Source organism: Hemitrygon akajei, chromosome 22, assembly GCF_048418815.1.
Source record: "Hemitrygon akajei chromosome 22, sHemAka1.3, whole genome shotgun sequence".
NCBI classification, from domain to species: Eukaryota; Metazoa; Chordata; class Chondrichthyes; order Myliobatiformes; family Dasyatidae; genus Hemitrygon; species Hemitrygon akajei.
The window spans coordinates 55465909-55485024 of record NC_133145.1 but is presented as its reverse complement, the minus strand read 5'-3'; the positions used below and the strand labels follow the sequence as shown (position 1 = coordinate 55485024).

General features: G+C 42.3%; 1 protein-coding gene and 1 long non-coding RNA gene across 2 annotated transcripts in view; one reads left to right on the top strand and one right to left on the bottom strand.

The window, feature by feature from the left end:
• Positions 1 to 18364, top strand: part of LOC140714749 (uncharacterized) — a 35804-nt gene extending 17440 nt beyond the window's left edge. The window contains exon 2 of the long non-coding RNA XR_012095989.1: positions 12405 to 18364. This is a non-coding gene — a long non-coding RNA (uncharacterized lncRNA). The remainder of the gene's footprint in view (positions 1 to 12404) is intronic.
• LOC140714750 (endonuclease V-like) overlaps positions 1 to 19116 on the bottom strand; it is a 268236-nt gene that overhangs the window by 91227 nt on the left and 157893 nt on the right. The gene's annotated exons all lie outside the window — the stretch shown is intronic.

Genomic DNA, 19116 nt, shown 5'->3' with positions numbered 1-19116 from the left:
GCGAGTATCTCCTCATGTCCACTCTATCTAAGCCTTTCAATATTCAGTGGGTTTCAATGAGATACACCCTCTTTCTTCTAAACTCCAGAGGGTACAGGCCCAGAGTCATCTCATGTGTTAACCATTCTCGTAAATATCCTCTGAACCCTCTCCAGTGCCAGCACATCTTTCCTAGTTATGGGGCACAAAACTGCCCTCAATTCTCCAGATGTGTCCTGATCAGTGCCTTATAAACGAATCCGTGCTTTTATATTCCAGTCCTCTGGAAATGAATGCTTACATTGCAACAATGTGGGTGCTGTTCAGTGAAAAAAAAAATCAATGCTCAACCAGGGACTTTGTTTCATGCCTCCCAAAATCCTGCATGAAGAACAAAAGTAGCAGATTGCAATTTTCTGACCAGATTTCTGTTGGAAGGCAAGACAGATCCATGCCAAGCATGGTGATGACATCATCAGTTGGGTGATGATGTCATCAATACCCACTCAGAGTTGACTTATAATGAATGTGACTAATTCCAATATCCCATCCGGTGTGGTTTCTACTGGAAAACGGCACAATCTTTGGATGACATGTGCAAAATATTTTAATAAAAACCTAAAAGTTCTGTTAAGTTTCTAGTCAGACATTTGTTAAACAAAAGTTGACTGTGGAACCCCATCAAGAGCTGGGTACGGCTAGATTATTTTCTGGAACAGAGCAGAGGAAAGAATCTCTGTCTCTCTGTTCCTGGCAGAACTTCAGCAAACATTGAGTTTATCTCCTGCTTTGGGAATTCATTATTGGGAACAAAGTTATTTTCTGGGCCATCTCAACAGTTTTCTATGTGAGCTGCATATTAAGGGGGGTTGGGAGAACAGTCAGCACCTCTCTGTACATTAAAGGCTTTTTACAAGTCTCAAGGTTAGAGCAGAACAATCAGGCAGGAGTTTAGAGCCAAAATCTCCACTCAATAATTTAGTTCTTGCTCTCTCAGCAATTGGCTGATATCATTGCTGGGAGAGTGGGGGTTTCATCCCAAAATGGTCCCGTGTTCTCCTCGCGGTGGAACTGATCCACAGCTGAGCAGGCCCCGATGATGGAAACTCCGCAATGGCTGACCTGAAGTAAAGTACAGCCAGGCTGCCAATGCACTGTCCTCTCTGACCCCTGAATAGGTCTGGTAATGAACTTCAAAGTTCAAAGTAAATTCATCATCAAAGTACATGCATTTATTTCACCACATACTGCCTTGAGATTCATTTTCTCGCAGGCATTTATAGGATTTTATGAAAAACTATACTATTTACAACTAGAGTTTATGGAAAAACTATACACAGCAAAGACTGAAAAACATCCAAAGTGCAAAAGAAGGCAAATCATGCTAATAATAAATAAAAAGTAAATAAATAATGCTGAGAGCATAAGTTGTAGAGCACTTGAAGTTGAGTTCATAGGTTGTGAAATCAGTTCAGTTTTGAAATGAGTGAAGTTATCCACACCGCTTCAGGAGCCTGATGGTTGGAGAGTAATAACTGTTCCTGAACCTGGTGCTGTAGGACCCAAGGTAGCTGTACCTAAATCCCAATGGCAGCAGTGGGAAGAGAGTGCGGCTTCGGTAATGAGGTCCTTGATAACGGATGCTGCTTTCTTGTGTCAGTGCTCCTTATAGATTCACTCAGTAATGGGGAAGGCCTTTGCCTGTGATGGACTGGGCTGTTTCCACCACTTTTTGTAGACTTTCCCTGTGGTTAGGAATTAACACAACCTTTATCAGTTAATATGATACCCTCTCATGGTAACACTCAAGCTTGTAAGATTCACTGTGTCCACTTTAGTCTGCAGACACTCTTTAGTTATGGATACAGATAGAATTATAAAATCATAACTGATACAGCATGTAAAGAGATCATCTGGACCAATAAATCAAAGCCATTTCTGCATTTTCCCTTCAAGCAGGAAACATTGTGGGGCAGATAGTGAGGTTGGTACCTAACAACTCTAGACACCCATGACACCACCCTTGCCAGTCCCTTTTCTCTCTTCTACCTTCTGGTAACATCCTTCATTAAGGCCTCTCACTAACCAGGAATGCCCTCTTCTCATTACCACCGAGGAGGTACTGGAGCCTAAAGGTTCACACTCAACATTTTAAGAACAGTTTCTTCCCCTCCGCCATCAGATTTATGAAAGGGCAATGAACCCATGAAGACTACCTTGCTATTCCTCTTTTACATGATGTATTTTTCTATTTTTATTGTAATATAGTAATTTTTATGTCTTGCACTGTACTCCTGCCACAAAACAACACATTTCACGATGTATGTCAGTGAAAATAAACCTGATTCTGATTCTCTCTGTAGCTGAATGCTCTTGTTGTAAACACCTGTAGCATGAAGTTCTGCCTCATCTCTTTAGACCTGCTTCCTCTGTTTATTTTTCCTTCACCTTCACCATTAAAAGTTATTGTTCTTGAAAAAGGACAGCAAAGAAAAGAAACTGCAGTTAAAACAAAGAAGCTCAAGATGAGAAGAAATATTTTAAATTGCCTTAAGTTTTTAATTAGAGCAGTCTGAAAGAAGTTGGAGATCAGATCGCTATGAGTACCTAACATTTCAGAAATACTTTGCTGTGCATAAATCAAAATCTGAGTACGGTTAAATTTGTGAATCAAATTATCCCCTCAGTGAATGTGGTATTCAATCATACACTTCTGGCAAACAACTTTAAAGCAATTCCTTCTTAATAAATCATAGGATATCGTACTTCACCCAGTTCAGTATATTGATCCATGGGTACCATTATTAGAAACAATGAAATTCTATTACAAAACATCTAGTAATCTACATTTCATAGTAGATCTGCATTGACCTATTCATTTTAAAGGTTGTTGTGCATGTAGGTCTTTGGTGAAATTTTATCTTGCATTGAAGGAGGCCTCTCCCCATCAGCAAGCCAATGAAAAATACCGATCTTGGACATGGTTGTCAATAGGAGATTGAGAAGGAAGGAGAACAACTGAATCAACCTTGGGTGTCAGCCATTTAGAATCATAGTGATAAGGCAGGGTAAATGGGTCTTTTAGCCAAACTCGTTTATGTCGAGAAGTTGCCTTGGTGAGCTGCCCACATTTGCTTGCATTTAGTCCACATCCCTCTAAACCAGGGCTTCCCACCCTTTTATATGCCATGGGCCAATACCATTAAGCAAGGGGTCCACTGACCCCAGGCTGGGAACCCCTGCACTAAACCTTTCCAGTCTATATACCTGTCCAACCATCTTTGAAATAGCACAATTTTCCCCAAGTAGACAACTAATGGTCTAGAGACAAGAGTGACTGCAGATGCTGGAATCAAAGTCAAGGTCAAAGTAAGTTTATTATTAAACTTGTTATTATTATTATTATTATTATTATTATGCCCTATTGCCCTATTGTCCTGTTTATTATTTATTGTAATGCCTGCACTGTTTTGTGCACTTATGCAGTCCTGGGTAGGTCTGTAGTCTAGTGTAGTTTCTTTTTTCTCTCTGTGTTGTTTTTTTATGTAGTTCAGTCTAGTTGTTGTACTGTGTCATGTAACACCATGGTCCTGAAAAACGTTGTCTCATTTTTACTATGTACTGTACCAGCAGTTATGGTCGAAATGACAATAAAAGTGACTTGACTTGAAAAAAAAGTACATATTTGTCACCATATACAACCCTGAGATTCTTTTTTTTGGGGCATACTCAATAAATCCACAATAGAATAATAACCATTACAGAATCAATGAAAGACTGCACCAACTTAGGCGTTCAATCTGAAGAAACAAAATCTGCTCAAAGAACTCAGCACGTCAAGCAGCATCTGTGGAGGAAAGGAATTGCTGATGTTTTGGGTTGAAGTCCTGCATCAGAACTTGCATCAACACTAAAGATGCATGCTGGAAAAGGGTGGATCCTTTGATACAGAATAATAGAAAAACAATTTGGAGTAGGCCACTTGCCCTCTGCTGTTTAACATAAGATACAGGAGCAGAATTAGGCCATTCAGCCCATCGAGTCTACTCCACCATTCCATCATGGCTGATTTATTTTTCCTCTCAACCCCATTCTCCTGCTTTCTCCCTGTAACCTTTGATGTCTTGTCTAATCAAGAACTTATCAACCTTTGCTTAATGTATAGACCATGGGAATATGATCCTTTACCTCAATGCCACAGATCCACTTTCTCTCCTTGAAGGAAATTGGGATTCGAAGTGGGTGAGTTTGAAGGAAGTAAAGTTTAGCTTTTCTGTCATTGTGTTACTTAGGTAACATAATGGCTCTTGTTATCATGTAAAAATATTTAGATAAATATTCATAGATTGTTAAGACTTGGTTTAGTGTTTGATTTATTACTGTCATATGTACCAAGATACAGTGAAAAGTTTGCCTTCCACATTGTTCAAACAGATCAAATCATTACAATTGTCTCAAATAGATAATGTAACAGGAACCATTCACCTTCTTGCAGGCAGTTTATGTCTCCCATTCATCTGAGTACAAAAGTATGTGTGTGTGTGTGTGTGTGTGTGTGTGTGTGTGTGTGTGTGTGTGTGTGTGTGTGTGTGTGTGTGTGTGTGTGTGTGTGTGTGTGTGTGTGTGTGTGTGTGTGTGTGTGTGTGTGTGTGTGTGTGAGAGAGAGAGAGAGAGAGAGAGGGAATTATTGATGTTTTTCGGGTTCATTTCCATCAAGAAAGTTCATCTTTAAATGTAACACACACAAAATGCTGGAGGAACTCAGCAGGCCAGGCATCATCTATGGAAAAAAATTAAACCATCACCGTTTCCAGCTAAGACCCTTCATCAGGACTGTATCATGTCTTTAATTGTATAAGCCACCTCTGCCAAATCTGACAATGGAAGGTCACAACCCCAAACTAGCAAAAAGGTTTGGTGATGAAATATAAATGCCCAATGCCTGCCTATTATTAATAATCTCTGCATTCCAGATCAGGGATGGTATGCTTGGAAACAGGATCCAAAGTGAGTTGCAGACTAAAAAATGTGCTAAAAGGCAAACACAAAATGCTGAAGGAACTCAGCAGGAGAAGCAACATAAAAGGACAGAGAGTTGAGACCCTTCATCAATACTGGAAAGGAAGGTGGGGGAGGGGAAGGAGTACAAGCTGCCAGGTGATAGGTTAGACGAGGTGAGGGGAAAGATGGGTAGGTGGGGGAGGGGAGGGGATGAAGGAAGAAGCTGGGACTTCGTAGGTAGAAGAAGTAAAGGGCTGAAGGAGAAGGAATCTGATAGGTGAGGAGAGTGGACCATGGGAGAAAGGGAAGGAGGAGGGGCACCAAAGGGAAGGGATAGACAAGTGAGGTGAACAGAAGGAGTAAGGTGGGAGTCAGAATGAGGAATGGGAAAAGAGAGAAGGGCAAGGGGTTGGAGAAATTAATGGAAAAGAAGGGAGGAAGGAAAGGAAAAGAAGGGAGGAAGGAAAGGGAAAGAGACACAAGGCGCTCTAATACTCGTAGGCAGGAGAATAACTTAAGAATGTCGGGAATCCATTAACAACATAGAAAAGAAAAGTCAGTTTCTGGAGTGGTGTCCCTTTTAATCTAACTATTTTCTCAATTGGTGATAAATGTCCAGAAAGAAATGGTTTTATCTAGATTTCCAAGGAGATGTGATCAGTACTGAGCAAAGCTAGGTAATGAATGCCTTTCAGCTTGTGAAGTGTTCTCTCACGGGGTAGGTCCAGCTACATTCAGTGTTGTAGGGCAGTAACAGCAGATAGTTGAGGTACAGCACTCCTGCCTAGACTGAGCAGAGAAATACTGAGAACACTGGAAATACACAGCAGGCCAGGCATATGGTGAGGGCAACCAAGAATAACTCTCAAGTTGATTGGTCGGTGCACCACAGACTCCCACGCCTACACACTGCACTATAGAAAGTGTTAAGGGTCAGATGTGGGGCACTTCTCAACTCATTACCCAGCCTGGGGATGTCATTCACCTTACTGAGCCAAGAGACCAGAGATACACCGTACTGGAATCTTCAGCTTTACACCAACCATAGCCATGCCTTCAGGGGTCTGAGAGATGGGGGAAGGATGGGTCCAGTGTGATATGGCCCAGAGTTTCATAGTCACTGCTTAGCATGTGTCTGTTCCAACTCAAAGGGTAGCACTTGTGTCTCAAGCTCATGTTTCTGGGTTCAAGTTCCACTTTGGAGACCACCAGCACCAAGATCCTTCTAGTTGGAGATACCCTTGCTGGGATGAGATGCTAAAGTGAGGCCCCATTGGCTCTCCTGAGCCTACATGAAAGATATCAAGGGATTCTTTGTTACAACAGGAGGATGCCATCCATGATGTCTTAACCAATGTTCAGTTAGAACAGAAAACAAGCTGCTGGAGGAACTCAGCTGGTCAGGCAGCATCTGTGGAGGCAATGTTTTCAGTCAAGGACCAGATACAGTACTTTAGCCTAGCTGGTTGAGTGGTGTCAGGACAACAACCTTGCACTCAATGTCAACAAAACCAAGCAATTGATTGCGCACTTCCAGAAGGGGAAATTGAGGGAACACAAACCAGTTCACATCAAGGGTCACCATTAGAAATGGTGAGCAGCCTTAAGTTCCTGGCTTTCAACATTTTTGAAGATCTATACTGACTCCAACATATTGATGCAATTACGAAAAGGGTGTGCCAACATCTATATTTCATTAGGAGTTTGAGGAGACTTGTCATGTTACCAAAGACTCCCGCAAATTTCTACAGATGTACCATGAAGAGCATTCTAACCAGTTGCATCACTGTCTGGTATGGAGAGGTTGTTGCACAAAATTGGAAAAAGTTGCAGAAGTGTGTAAACTCAGCCAGCTCCATCATGGCACTAGACTACTCTCCATCAACAGACAACACTTCAAAACGATGGCATCCATAATTAAGGATGCACACCATCTAGGACATGCCCTCTTCTCATTGCTACCACCAAGGAGGAGGTACAAGAGCCTGAAGCCACACACTCAACATTTTAGAAACAGCTTCTTCCCCTCTACCATCAGACTTCTGAATGGACAATGAATCTATGAACAGTAACTCACTATTTCTGGTCTCTTTTTGCACTACTTATTTAATTTTTTACATAGCGTATATTTCTTATGATAATTTATAGTATATTTTCTGCATTGTACTGCTGCTGCAAAACAATAAATTTCATGATATGTGTTAGTGATAACAAACCTAATTCTGATTCTGATAATTACTCACTGGAACTCCATTCTTGTGTCTTACCGAACTTTGTTAAAAAGCAAACTTTTGAAATTACTGTACACACAAAATACTGGAGGAGCTCAGCAGGACAGGCAGCACTATAGAGCAGAATAAAGCTGACATTTTGGGCTGAGACCCTTCATCAAGATTTATTCCCCTCTGTAGATGCTGCCTGACCTGCTGACCTCCAACATTTTCTATGCATTTTACAAGATTTCCAGCATCTTCAGAACCTCCTGCGTTTGTACTTTTGAAATTTCATTTTGGTTGCATGCCATACAACTCTTCCATTTTCCAAAGTCCTCCAATAAATTTTAATACAGTGCTAAAATTGCAATTCAACTAGTGTCAAGATTTAACCTGATGCCTCTCACTTTGGCAGTCTTTGCATCCATAAATCTGAACATTCTGTCATGTATCCTTACTTAAAAGTTAGCTACAGCTTGTACCTAGTGTATCGTGCTATTGATGTAAGGTATTAACTTCCCAAAACATCACAAGAGCATTATCAATCAATCCCTTTGAGATGTTAGGGCAGATGACCAGAGAAGTACCAATATGAGAAAATGTAGGCCAGCTCAAGCCAGCCCACCATTCAGGATAATCAGATTCAGATTAATTTATTTATCACTTTTACATCAAAACATCCAGTGAAGTGAGTTGTTTGTATTAACAACCAATAAAATGTAAGTACGTGCTGGGGGCAGCCCACTAGAGTCACAACTCTAGGACCAACATAGCATGCTCACCATGTTCTGCAGAACAGCAGCAATGAAACAACAACAGCAAAACAAGCCCAATTCCTCCCCCACCCCCATCCACCTACACACACACAGATAGGCCTCTCTGGGCCTCCAGTAGACTCACCTATTTGCAAATGTTAGGCCTTCAACTTTCCCAGTAGACTTTCAGACTCGTAGACCTAGGATCTGGCCATCGGGATTTGACTTCTGGATAGCTGGTCGACCTTTGGGTTTCAATCTTTGGTATTGACCCCAGGTCACTAATGACGATGAATGAAGACCCTGGATGAGAACCATGAACTCCAGACTTTCCAGTGACCAGGATCCCAAACACTAGGCCTCAAACTCCCGTCTTGCCGACTTGATCATGGCAGTTCTGCTCGGTCTGCTCTTGGTCGCTAGTTTCCCATAGCCTAACAACCCTCTGATCTTTCAAAACTGCATCTGCTTTCTCCATAAATATCCCTGATGATCCAGTTTCTGGGGTAGGGAATTGTCGAGATTCATTGCTCTCTGTGAATGAGAAGTTCGTAAGCACCTCTGTTTTAAGTGACCGTACCATAATCTTGCAATGACTGCATGTCCATTCATTCAGGAGTTGGAAACACTTGAAAACATCTCAGCAACTACCTGTGGTGTTCCTCAGGATCCTATACATTTCAGTGACATTAGCCCCATTCTTCTAAACCACAAAGAGTTTAGAACTTAATGCCTAACTTAGGCATTACAGAGGATTTAAAGGTGGACAGAGAAGCGGAATGTGGAATGAAGGATTGTGGGATCTAAGGAGCGATGTCTCTGTGGAATTCCAAACTTGGGGCCCTGGCTGGTGAACACTACAATTGGAAGTGCACAGGAAAGAGGACAACTTGGAAGATTTTGGAGTACGTAGGAGGTTCAAAACCAACTATTTTCCCTCTCCACTCTCAGTCCTATTGCAGGGTTTTGACCCAAAATGTGGACAATTCCTCTCCTCTCATAGATGCTGCTCGATGCACTGAATTCAAGGTTCAAGGGTCAAGAATCATGGATCAACTTTATTAGCCATAAATATTTGCATGTATTAGGAATTTGTGACATGTAACAAAAAAACTACATTCAACAACTATAAAAGAATAAAGAATTATATAAAAAATAAAGTTAGAAGTACAGATCTGGAATAAAATGTGCATAAATACATAAATACCTGCATGTATTCCGGGGCGGCACAGTTGTGTAGTGGTTAGCATAATGCTTTAGGGTACAGGCAACCAAGGTTCAATTCCCAGCACTGACCTGTAAGGAGTTTATACGTTCTCCCTGTGATCATGTGGGTTTCCTCTGGGTGCTCTGGTTTCCTCCCACAGTTCAAAGGCCTATCAGTTGGGAGTTGTTGCTTGTCAGCATAGCTAGAAGGAGAAGGGCTTATTCCGTGCTGCATCTCAATAAATAAATAAATAAAGGCACATTTACGATGTAAACAACATTATAAAAAGTTGTGTAAATAAAATTTTTACAGTGCAGTGGGGTAATAGATATTTATTTATTTAGAGATACAACACAGTTGCAGACCCTTCTGGCCCAACGAACCCATGCCACCCAATTACACCCATGTAACCAATTAACTTACTAACCTGTATATCTGGAATGACACCGGGGCACCTGGAGGAAACCCACACAGTCAGAAGGAAAACCTACAAAATCACAGATACATAGAAAAACTACAGCACAATACAGGCTCACAATGCTATGCCGAACATGTACTTTAGAAATTACCTAGGGTTTTCCATAGCACTCTATTTTTACTGAGCTCCATGTACTTATCCGGGAGTCTCTTAAAAGACCCTATCCTATTCACCTCCACCACTGTCGCTGGCAGCCCATTTCACACACTCACCACTCTCTGCGTAAAAAACTTATTCCTCTCATCTCCTCTGTATCCACTTCCAAATACCTTAAAACTGTGCCCTCTCGTGATAGCCATTTCAGCCCTGGGAAAAGGCCTCTGACTATCCACATGATCAATGTCTCTCATCATCTTATGCACCTCTGTCAGGTCACCTCTCATCCTCTGTCACTCCAAGGAGAAAAGGCCAAAATCACTCAACCTATTCTTGTAAGGCAAACTCCCTCATCCAGGCAGCATCCAGGCAGCTGTCCCAGAGGCTAACTAGAATGGTTGATGACATTACCTGCCTCCAGCAGATTGTTTGAAGCTGCCGATTCCACCATGTGCAGCCTCTCTTGTCTCTGGAAGCTAGGAATGTATTAAGGTGCAAAAAGGAGGCAGGATGGAGAGAACAAAGGGAATGTCTGTGATGTTGCTTGACCTCTGAGTATTCTGATATTCTCTCATTTTATCTCACTTGTAGAGACATTGGTCATACATGCCCAAGCTTGAGCACATACAGTTTCCATCAGCAGCAGATTGTTTGCTTTTACTGAGCATGCCCAGTGCCACAGATACAATGACTAGGATGATTAAAGATCAGATTAGCTTTATTTGTCACGTGTACATCCAAACACACGATGAAATGCATCATGTGCTCCAATGACCGACATAGTCCAAATATGTGCTGGGGGCAGCCTACAAGTATTGCCATGCTTTTGGTGCCAACATAGCATGCCCACATCTCACTAACACTAACCCGTATGTCTTTGGAGTGTGAGAGGAAAATAGAGCGCCCAGAAAAAACCCACACGGTCACGGGGAGAAAGTACAAACTCATTACAGACAGCAGAAGGAATTGAATTCCGATCACTAGCTCTGTAAAGTCTTCTTCAGCCGTGCTGCCTCATTTGACATGATGCCAGAGAAATTAAATTTATGCCTTGTTTTTGCAATGCTCTTCCATTAAAGCTCCATCGCATTTAGTTTTTGGAAACTAAAGCAGGCACTGATTTATGGAACACACACAAAATGCTGGAGGAAATCAGCAGGGCAGGCAGCACCTATGGAAAAACGTACAGTCAACATTTCGGGCCAAGTCCCTTTGTCAGGACTGGAGAAGGACTTCGGCAGGCTTCTTCACCTTTGCTTTTCTGCTTGGGGACTCTTTGTTTTATTTATTTGTTGCATGTATATTGAAGCATGAAAACAAAGAATGTGTCATTTGATTCAATGACAAACACAGTGGTGCCGTGTTTCCAGCACCAACGTAGCATGCCCACAGCTCAGTAACACATATGACCATAACACCATAAGGCATAGGAGCAAATTAGGCCATTCAGCCCATTGAGTTTGTTCCATCATTCTAGTATGGCTGATTTATTTAACTTCCCTCTCAATCCCATTCTGCCTTCTCCCCGTAAGATGGAGAATAACACCGGATCTCGGGAGAAGGGCCCAATAACCGGGGTGTTTGTACAGGTTTCTTCGACTGGTTCTGCCTGGTAAAGCTGCTAAATGTAGGTACAGTAGCTTCCACTGGTTGGACTTCTGCGTGTGCAAGAACACTAAGAGAGTCAAAGGTTCTGGAGCGAAGGCAGGAGAGTGGGGTAGACAGGGATAATGAATCAGTCATGATGGAACAGAAGAGCAGATATGAGGGGCCAAATGCTCTTATGTCTTATGATCTTATGGCATTATGGTAACCTTTGCTGTTCTTACTAATCAAGACCTATCAACCAATGACTTGACCTCCACAGCTGTCTTTGGCAATGAATTCCACATATTTACCACCCTCTGGTTAATGAAATTCCTCCTCATCTCAATTCTAAAGGAATGTCCTTGTACTCGAGGCTGTGCCCTCTCATCCTAGACTCTCCATATCCTCTCCACATCCACTCTGTCTAGGTCTTTCAAGCTAAATACTGATGCCTAGAGATGAACTGATCCCTAACGAACATAATACAAGATCATTTCTGATTGGAGTGTCCATCTCACAGACCCAAGTGGAACCTTTCATTTAGTTGCAGTAATTCCTGGTTAACATGTTGAATAGTTTTAGATGATGCCTCTAATTAAAATCGGGGCTTTGAGAAGATTAGATGAAAAACCTATCTTACATGGTAAGTTGTATATCTTGCTTTAATAAATTTAATCGTTGTTTATTTTTCTTATTGCAAGCTAAGCTAATACTTCAGGCAGTGCTTTCAAGGCTGTTTGGTGCAAGGATATTGGTTTCTGCCTGTTTGTTCTGCCACTTTTAATGAAAACCAAATTTGTTTAATTTGGCTGCAGTTTGGCATTGGTGAATGTAAATCTTTGCCCCTCACTCCCCTCCAACAAAAGGAAAGAAGTGCATTCACAGTGTAATAAAATCAAAATAAAATGTTGGTAACACTCAGCAGGTCAGACAGCATCCGTGGAAGCAGGAACAGTTAGGGTTAGGTTCAGGTTCACGAACCTGCATCAGAGCTGGTAAATTTAGTTGTCAGAAGCAGAGGAGGTGGATGAGGAATGGGTAGAACAAAGTTCAACATTTTCCTTAATGTCTCTTCTTCCCTTTTAAAGGTGGCTGGGGTCCTGTTGGAGTCCATGATCTACAGCTACACTCAAACTGTGGTTTTTCATGTTGCTGGGTTCGTGCTCTCAGAATTTGGGATCTCCACGTCTGGCTTGGAAGACGTGCGCCTTCAGGGAGCGGCCCTGTGGACAACCCGGTTTCCCGCTGGTGTCGCCAACAGAAGCGCTGCTGTTGGAAGGTGGCCCTTGAGTCAGGGGAACTTGAGTATCGCAGCACAGCAGATTGTAACATTGTTGGTCTCCCTCTCGTCTGTGCAGGAGCAGTATCTCTCTCTCCCTCACTAGTGAGACAGAGAGAGCCTGTTTGAGATGTCAAGGTGTTGGGATGAACAGTAGTTTTTGATAGACTCTAGATCGTGGTCTCTGGGGGGGCTTTGCTATTGCTTGCATGGTGGGTGGTGGGGCATGGTGCTTCTGCTGGAGCAAGTGGGGGGAGGGGGATCGGGGATGCCCCTGCTGCTGCTGCTTGTGTGTGGGAGGAGGTGGCAGCTCCGGGGTTCTAATGTTTTCTCTCATTCATTCTTTGGGTTTTTCTTCTGTTTTTGTGGATGTTCTGCAAAGAGCAAGAATTTCAGGTTGTAGACTGTACATATTCTCTGATATTAAATCGAGCCATTAAACCATTCAAAGTTCAAAGCAGATTTATTACCAAAGTACATACACATCACCAAATACAACCCTGGGATTCATTTACTTCTGGGCATTCAAAGTCAAACAAATGAAGTAGAATCAATGAAAAACTACTCAGAAACAAAGACTGATAAACAATCATTACACAAAAGACAAACAGCAAATAACAAATAGATACATACATAGACAAACAAATAAACAGATGGATAAATAGATAGGTCTACAGATCAATAAATAAAGAAATTCATGTGCTCAGCCCCCTGCTCTATCTGATTTGTATTTACGACTGTGTGGCTAAGCACAGCTCCAATGCCATAATCAGGTTTGCTGACACCACTGTTGTTGGCTGAATCAAAGGTGGTGATGAATCAGCATGTAGGAGGGAGACTGAAACTCTGGCTGAGTGGTGCCACAACAACAACCTCTCACTCAATATCACAAGACCAAGGAGCTGATTATTGACCTCAGGAGGAAGAAAGCAGAGGTCCATGAGCCAGTCCTTGTCAGGGGATCATAGGTGGAGAGGTCAGTAAATTTAAATTCCTCGGTATTAGCAACACATCCTGGGCCCAGCACGTACTGTGAGTGCAATTATAAAGAAAGCACAACAGCGCCTCAACTTCCTTAGGAGTTTGCCAAGATTCCACATGACATACAAGACTTTGATAAACTTGTAGAGATGTGTGATAGAGAGCGTATTGACTGGCTGCATCACAGCCAGGCATGGAAACATCAATGCCATTGAATGGAGAATCTTACAAAAAACAGCAGATAAGCCCAGTCCATCACAGGTAAAGCCCTCCCAACCATTGAGCACGTCTACATGAAACACTGTCGCAGGAAAGCAGCATCCACCATCAGGGACCCCCACCACCCAAGACATGCTCTCTTCTTGCTGCTGCCATCAGGAAGGAGGTACAGGAGCCTCAGGACTCACACCACCAGGGTTAGGAACAGTTACTATCCCTCAACCATCAGGCTCTTGAACCAAAGGGGATAACTTCACTTGCTCCATCACTAAACTGTTCCCACAACCTATGGATTTTCAAGGCCTCTTCATCTCATGCTCTTGATATTTATTATAACCATATACCAATTACAGCACGGAAACAGGCCATCTCGGCCCTTCTGGTCCGTGCCGAACGCTTACTCTCACCTAGTCCCACTGACCTGCACTCAGCCCATAACCCTCCATTCCTTTCCTGTCCATATACCTATCCAATTTTACTTTAAATGACAATACCGAACCTGCCTCTACCACTTCTACTGGAAGCTCGTTCCACACAGCTACCACTCTCTGAGTAAAGAAGTTCCCTCTCGTGTTACCCCTAAACTTGTGCCCCCTAATTATTAATTATTGCTTACATAATTATTATTATATAAACCATATATAACCATATAATAACTACAGCATGGAAACAGGCCATCTCGGCCCTTCTAGTCTGCGCCGACGCTTACACTCACCCAGTCCCACTGACCCGCACTCAGCCCATAACCCTCCATTCCTTTCCTGTCCATATGCCTATCCAATTTTACTTTAAATGACAATACCGAACCTGCCTCTACCACTTCTACTGGAAACTCGTTCCACACAGCTACCACTCTCTGAGTAAAGAAATTCCCCTTCGTGTTACCCTTAAACTTTTGCCCCCTAACTCTCAACTCATGTCCTCTTGTTTGAATCTCCCCTACTCTCAATGGAAAAAGCCTATCCACGTCAACTCGATCTATCCCTTTCGTTATTTTAAGTACCTCTATCAAGTCCCCCCTCAACCTTCTATGCTCCAAAGAATAAAGACCTAATTATAATTATTATTATAAAGACCTATTATTATTTCCTTTTTTAAAGATTTCTTTTTGTATTTGCAAAGTTTGTTGTCTTTTGCAAACAGGTTGTTCACTCTTTTGGTGTGGGCTTCCATTGATTTTATTCTGGTTATTGGTTTTATTGAGTATGCCAGCAAGAAAATAAATCTCAGGGTTGTATATGGTGACATATATGTCTTTTGATAATAAATTTTCTTTGAACTTTGAAATATTACTGATAGCATGAGTTTTAGAGCCCTTGAAAGTGAGCCCATAAGTTTACAATGGCTCAGGAGCCTGATGGCTGTAGGGTATTAACTATTCCTGAAACAAAGGGAATATCACTGACAGGTTGAGATTAAATGTATTAATGTGGCAGTGGATTTGATGTGCCACTATATATCCTTTACTGCACCAACGTGTTGCTAAGACCGAGACAGTGGTACACACCAGCAGGCTAGACAATGATAATGAAAAGAGAAAAAGTGAGCAAAAAGCCAGACTGAAACAGTGAAAAATCACAAAAGTAACTTTATTGGGATAATTTGTCAAGAAGTGTTTAATTTAAAGTCACAGAGTTAAACAGCATGCAACCAGGCCCTCAGCCCAAATGGTCGCATTCTATCAGATTCCCATCTAAGCAGGACCCATTTTTCCAAGTTTGGTCCATATTTTTATTGTAACATAATAATTTGTGATGCCTCCTCTGTACTGCTGGCACAAAACATAGCTAAGATCATTTGGAATCAAAGGATCTATGGATCCAGCAGGACATTTGACATGTCAGAGGAAAGAGTAATAGAGTAACAGAATGCAAAATATAGTATTAGTTATGGAGAAAGTACAGTGCAGGCAGGCAATAAGGTGCCAGGCCTTGATGAGGAAGATTGTGAGGGCAAGGATCCATCTTATTGTGTAAGAAATTGTTTTAGCTTTATACCCCATGTCTCTTGTTGTATAATTCAAGGTCCTAAAAGGAGGTTAAATCTACCATTGATGACTTTATAAACAGAAAGGTTTATAGGATACTATGATATCTGGTGTTTAGTGTGGCGCTATAACGGCTTGGGGTGTCGGAGTTCGGAGCTCAATTGTGGTGTTTTCTATAAGAAAGTTGTATGTTCTTCCTGTGAGTGTTCCCCCCAGGTGCTCCAGTTTCCCACAGTCCAAAGACATACCTCTTGGCAGTGTGGAGGATCTTTGAGATCTTGGGGTCTGTGTCGACACTCATTGTGCAGGTTGACAGCGTTGTTAAGAAGGCGTATGGTGTGCTGGCATTCATCAACCCTGGGATTGAGTTTAAGAGCCATGAGGTGAAGTTACAGCTTTATATGACCTTGGTATGACCCCACTTGTACTGTGTTCAGTTCTGGTCACCTCACTACAGGAAGGATGTGGATACTATAGAGAGAGTGCAAAGGAGATTTACAAGGATGTTGCCTGGATTAGGAAGTGTGCCTTATGAGAACAGGTTGAGTGAACTTGGCCTTTTCATCTTGGAGCGATGGAGGATGAGAGGTGACCTGATAGAGGTGTATAAGATGATGAGGAACATTGATCGTGTGGATAGCCAGAGGCTTTTTCCCAGGGCTGAAATGGCTAACACGAGGGGGCACAGTTTTAAGGTGCCTGGAAATAGATACCGAGGGAATGTGAGGGGTAAGATTTTCACACAGAGAGTGGTTGGTGTGTGGAATGCACTGCCAGTGGCAGTGGTGGAAATGGATACAATAGGCTCTTTTAAGAGCTTCTTAGATAGGTACATGGAGCTTAGAAAAGTAGAGGGCTATGCGCTAGAGAAATTCTAGGCAGTTTCTAGAGATGGTTACATGGTCGGCACAACATTGTGGGCCAAAGGGCCTGTAATGTGCTGTAGATTTCTATGTTCTATGTTTTATACTGGTTAATAGGTTAATATGGCTGGCAGGGTGGGGGGATGTTTGGACAACAGAGATAAACAGGACACAGCTTCTAAAGAACAAATGTCAGAACCAGGTAAGGATGCAGATAATGGAGGGATGTTACAGGAAGGATCAACCTGTTCTCTGTAAAATGTATAGAAGTGCTTTGTTTGAGACATAAGATCGAAGCTATTTCCAGATGATACTCGTGTGGAGATAGAACTTCCCTTGCAAGTAAAAAACTGAATGCACTTATAATTTGACTTACTGTGAATTTGTTGCAGTTTGTTTCCGCATATTAGAAGAGCTAGCTGAGTGGTACACTGCACTCCTAATGAAGCAGAGCCACTGGCGTGCCTTCTTCATGATTGCATCAATGTGTTGGGCTCAGGACAGAGCCTCCCAGATGTTGACACCCATGAACTTGAAGCTGCATGAATGAAACAGCAAATTTTTCTATAATCTCACTGAGTGATTTTTACAAAAGATATGGCTTTGTGCAGCGTAGATCCTTGGTTTCGTTGATCTGTCAGTTGAAATGTCAACATGGAACAATTCTCTTCTTAAATATGGATAGTTTCAATTCAGCGACTGTTGCTTTTGTATTTATGAATCTTATTATTGTTCTAATAATACAACTCCAAAGAAATCAAGAAACCAAGATAAGGTCACAGAGGAACCACTGCACTGTTGTCAGTGGAAGGAATAAGTTTAATTCCCAATTGGACGGGAGGGTTTCTCTTCAGGTTCTGCTAATACTGAGAGTCTATGAGGAAATTACACCTAAAGTTCACTCTGATAAGGAAGGTCTGTACTGTTACGAATGTGCCGCAACTCTGAGGGGCCGAAGGGTACAAAGTCGCCCCCTCCTTTTTGAGAATCGCAAGATCACTATTAATTCAGGTCTGGGACCCAGGAAATGAGAGAGAATCCACAAGGTTTGGAATGTGTCCTGGCCTCAGCGAAACAAAGCCACTGATAACGGCCATTGTCTCTTGGAGACGGAATTGTGTATTGAGTACTGTACTATTCATTGAAGCCCCTCAGGGGACGACCAGAGTGGGCTGGTTGAGGGATTGCATCATCCCAACCTGATTGACATCTGAGACCCCGTGAGTAAGGATAAAAGAGGGTCTGGGGAACAACCCCTTTAGACGCACCAGGAGAAACGCTAGAAATCCCGTGACAGCGTTTAATAGCGACAGTCGGTGGGGGCTCGTGTGCGTCCTTCCCTTGCCTGGGATTGGCGGGCTCACCACGGAAGAACGGCTTTAGCTAAAGGAGAGGCCACAAGTGAACGGCCACACCAACGAGACTCCGACGGATCGAAATCATAAAAGGAAAAGCCGGCAAGTTTTTCTCCAAATCTCTCTCTCTCTCCAACCATTGAAAACCCAGCGGTCCCCAAAGGCTGCAGCCTGCATGAACTGAGTGAACTTTATATTTCCATCGGACAATACATTATCCCCTAGACAACGATAGAGCTTATTTCTTATTGATTATTATTATACCCGCACTTTTAGATTTAGTATTGACGACGTATATTATCTGTATATTTGCATTGATATTATTTTTGTGTGTTCTTACTAATAAATACTGTTAAAAATAGTATCATCAGACTTCAACGGACCTCTCTATCTTTGCTGGTAAGTGACCCAGTTACGGGGTTCGTAACAGTACTTAAATACCCTGTAGAAGTAGGTTTTACTTAGGCTAATTGGTTCCTTAAGGTTGTCATAGATGGGAGGGATAGTGGGGATAAACTCCCACTACTATAAAATGCTCCCAATGGCATGTGTCTCAAATAGCCTCTGACAACCAAGATCAGCTCCTGGCCTTCATGTCTGGCTTAGCTACTAAGCCCAGTGGAACTGTTTCTACTGACAGGTTTATGGACAAAGCTGGGTTACCGGTGCCTTAAAACCAATTGTTTTGAGCAGATGGGTCTTGTCAGCCACTGTTGACAGCTCTTTTAGGAGAAGGAAAACTCTGATCTCAAACTTCCGCTGCCTTGCAGCTATACCCACTTGGGGGAAGGCTTCAGGAGTAAGCTCCGAGGAAAAATCTGGAGCTGGCATCACTGAGGCAGCTCTACACTGAGTTCAATGCTGACCGGCAAGCCCTGCAATGCTGCTGGTGCCAAACTGTATACGTGTCTGCAGTTCCTTTGGATCCATCAATGGCAAGGAGAGGGGCAGCCTGCTACATGGGCAATTGCTTACTCTTCATATCGTACTGCTCTGGCATGTGTAGACAGCTAAGGCGCAATATTCATGGCCGACCCTGATCAATGGAGGGTCTACATTGAGGCTAATTATATATTTTTTTAAATTATTATTATTATAGCTAGAATTGTCTTGTAT